A 4,014-nucleotide genomic window follows, 5' to 3' on the forward strand; every position below is an offset into this window, starting at 1 on the left:
ATATCACTCAGAATCAACAATCATATTTACAGATGGTTCCAAAGATCCAGAGACAGGGCGTGCAGGGGCAGCAGTATACATCCCAGTGAGTAATACACATATCAAGAAAAGGGTAACAGACCATGTGTCAGTATACACCACAGAGTTGTTGGCATTGGTACTGTCATTGAAATGGATAGAGGAGAAAGAAATACATAATAGTGTAATTGCATCTGACAGCTTTTCAGCATTATCGAGTATACGATCGGGTAGATCTTCATCTAGAATGGACATAATAAATGAAATATATCTAATTTTATATAAAATGCAAATCAAAGGCATAGCAACTCGTTTCATCTGGGTTCCTGCTCATGTTGGTGTGGAGGGTAATGAACAGGTGGATATTCTGGCCAAACAAACACTCAGAAGTATGAACATAGACATAGAAGTTCCACTTAGTAAAGCGGAGGTTAAAACATTCATACAGAAATATGCACAAACAACATGGCAAGATCATTGGGACCTTAGTGATACAGGAAGACATCTTTATAACATTCAAAGGTATGTGGGGGATGGAAGGAAGGTGGGGTTTAAAAGAAGGGAGGAAAATGTCATTTCTCGGATAAGAATAGGTCATACAGGTCTCAATCAAACATTAAGTATAATAGGAAAGCATCCAACCGGAAAGTGTATACACTGTAGCCAGCCAGAAACTGTTGAGCATGTTTTACTGCTTTGCAGGAAATATAGTACTCAGAGAAATGTGTTTTTCCAGACACTGAAGAAAGCAAAATTCTATGACTTGTCGCTATCAGGACTGTTAGGGAAAACATCAGGCAATATATATTGTGAGATTATTAAGTTTCTAAGAGAAATTGAGAAATTTAAAATAATCTAGAGTTTTGGTTCTTTGTTTTCTTTTGTTTATTGTTTTCTGCTTAGTCTCTTGTCCACACTCCAGTCCAGTTGGTGGCGGTAATGCACCTACAAGTTGGTTTGCCAACCGCCAATAAACACGAAAGAAGAAGAAGGAGAAGAAGTAGGTAGAGTTCCCTGTGACGATTCCACGCAGATCATTTGGTGTTAGTTGAGCTCTCTGTTTGTGTTAAGACTCCTCTGCCGATTGAAACTATCAAACTACCGGAACATTTAGCACCAGAAACAGCTAACACCGTCGGCAACCGGAACGGAAACTCTCCGGTGATGAAACGGCATTAGGACGACCGTAACTTTGGTGAGTTTGGTGTCTAAAAAGTTGTTTGACTACATTTTTAACAACGTTACCAACTGCAGTGTGGAAGTAACATTCACTCAAGCACTGTTCTTAAGTACACATATGAAGTACTTCTTGAGTATTTCCTTTAAGTGCCACTTTATACTAATACTCCAAGACAATTTAAAGGGAAATATTGTAGTTTTTACTTCACTACTTTAATGTTTAAGCTTAGGTTAGTAGTACCAGAGTGTAGGAATACTCTGTTACAGTAAAAGTCCTGCATTCAAAATGTTGCAGTAGAACAATTGAAATACTCAATTAAAGGACAAGTCTACTTGAGTGAATGTACTTAGGCACTTTACATCACTGGTAACTAAGTACATTTACTCTTTACTTTATCTTTAATGCAACTTTAAATTACATTTAAAGAGTAATTGTTGTACTTTTTACTCAACTTTATTTGTTTGACAGGTAAAGTTATATTTCAGATTGATGAATATCAATGTTCTAAGAATACTGAGGGGTGAAGTATTTTCTTTTTAAGCTAAATAAACATTTTAAACCCCTTTTTGGATCAGCTATATATAAATAGTACAACTCACTGGGAACATTTGCACTTTGACTACTTTCTAATACTTAAAGTACATTTAGGTTATAATAACAACCAAGACTTCGACTTCATAAGGTTTTGAATGCAACACTATTACTTGTAGAGGAGTATTTTCACTTAAGTATAGAATCTGAATACTTCTTCCACCACTGTAAAATATTCTCAAACAACCCGTAATGTTTGTTCATTTGGTTAAAGTACATAGGGTAATTAATTCTGAATGTACGTTTTTTTTTCAGGGGTGTTTACACATATAGCCAAGTGTATTTATACTTTTTTACTTTGTGTATATCTGCAGTCTGTGGTCCAAACACTTCTCCAGCAGTGGTTGTGGTTGTCAGGCCGTCCAGCTGGCCTCTTTTGTTGCAGCCTCACAAACTGATTAGCATGCACCGTCCCTTCGGAGCATCTGTCCCCACAGACGCTGCTATTGTTCCCCATTTGAAACTTGAAATTTGGCCCTTTTTTGTGTGCAACTGTCCACTCATTTCAAAAGCTTATAGACACCCCTTCTCCACACGCACACGTTGACCTAAAACCTGGAGAAAGTTCAGTCTAAGTGGATTAAAGCTGACATAAAGGGGAGGGTCCCAGTTCAAGCTGTCAATCAGAACTGGGTGATATGGGTGAAATTAATATGACAATATGAATATATCGTTTAATGCTGTTTTTATAGTGGGTTGCCTTGCCTGTTAAAACCCCACATCAGCTAAATGTTATTAAATATAAGATTACGTTTCTGGGTAACAAAGGAACTGTTTATCCTTTTTAAACCTTAATATATGATATCCCCTTTGTTAATGACATCATCTACTAAGAGAAAATGATCACAATATGAGATACATTATCATTTTTGTGGCTTACAACCGCTAATAGAACATCTATTGAAGGAACCCATGTGGAAAGTTAACAGCATTTGAAAAAAGTAACATCTTTTAAAAGCCTGTTTTACCGTTATGCATGATTTGACACAAGATCATTCATTTTAACAGCTAAAATGTGTCAAAATATCACTGGAAGCTGCTTTAGTGATAACAATAATTTGCCTATCCTAATTAAGACCTTTTCTGATTATTTAGGGAGTTATTTAGGGATAACAATGTTCAGTATACAATGTTTGGCTATTTTAGAACATAGTGTAGGACCAAATAAGGGATAAAAATAGCAACTTATAGTAATTGGATGATAAAATATTCAGGTGGCTGCTAGAATTACTTGCTTCAGCAGCCACATGGTCATACATTTGGATGGTAGATTCGTGGCAGTTGGATAAAAAAGTTAGTTTCAAAACCTGGACCTTATATTTTAATGTGATTATGATGATTTTAATACTGTATGATATCGATCTTTCTTTAAATCGCCAAAGTGCTGCATTATGTCTTTAATCTTTAATTCAAAGATTGATGAGTAACCCAGTTTTGTTAATCTGGATAGATGTGTCCCAATTTAGATCGTCACTCATCTGAAATAATGTGTTTAAACTGTTTACACGGAGCAGTAATGGGACCACACTATTGCCTTAATCTGCTCTTAATTGAATTATTAGTGCACACTGATTGTATTGTCCCTCCAACCAACACACATACACACCCCCCCCCACACACACCCCCTCCGCCTGTGATGGAGACAGTTTGACGGGCTTCTCCCAGACACTTCACAGCCACAGACTTTATCTGTGTGTGTTGTCATGGTTAACTGGGTTAGTGTGTGTGTGTGTGTGTGTGTGTGTGTGTGTGTGTGTGTGTGTGTGTGTGTGTGTGTGTGTGTGTGTGTGTGTGTGTGTGTGTGTGTGTGTGTGTTGGAAGTTGGCAGCACTTTGTTGTCTTTGGTCAAAGCTCTCGCTGCAGGGATTTCTCAGAGGTATTTTTGGAAGACAGAGTCAGTCCTCTGAACTCCACTTCAGATAATGTTCATTAAAGTAACTAAGTACATTAACTCTGGTACTGTGTGTGTGTGTGTGTGTGTGTGTGTGTGTGTGTGTGTGTGTGTGTGTGTGTGTGTGTGTGTGTGTGTGTGTGTGTGTGTGTGTGTGTGTGTGTTGCCTGCTGGGGGTTTCCACTTCAGGGCAGGTGTGAAAAGTTTAACTCACCCGGCTGATGATGCCCTTTCAGTGAGAAACTGCTCTGTATTTGGTAGGTTGTAGGTCAGTTAATGTTGGAATGAACTCATTTCCAGGTGTATATCAGTATGTAGAGTCTCTACATACTGA

General features: G+C 37.8%; 1 protein-coding gene across 1 annotated transcript in view; it reads left to right on the forward strand.

Annotated features, from left to right (window-relative positions):
* The first annotated feature begins 1,019 nt into the window (after positions 1 to 1,019).
* The window catches only part of LOC104957550 (E3 ubiquitin-protein ligase pellino homolog 1-like), a 15,082-nt gene continuing 12,087 nt past the window's right edge, over positions 1,020 to 4,014 (forward strand). Inside the window, exon 1 of the mRNA XM_010785195.1 lies at positions 1,020 to 1,213. The gene's annotated coding sequence lies outside the window, so the exon portion shown is untranslated. The remainder of the gene's footprint in view (positions 1,214 to 4,014) is intronic.

Source organism: Notothenia coriiceps, unplaced genomic scaffold (assembly GCF_000735185.1).
Source record: "Notothenia coriiceps isolate Sejong01 unplaced genomic scaffold, NC01 NC01_scaffold00027329, whole genome shotgun sequence".
In the NCBI taxonomy this organism is placed as follows: Eukaryota; Metazoa; Chordata; class Actinopteri; order Perciformes; family Nototheniidae; genus Notothenia; species Notothenia coriiceps.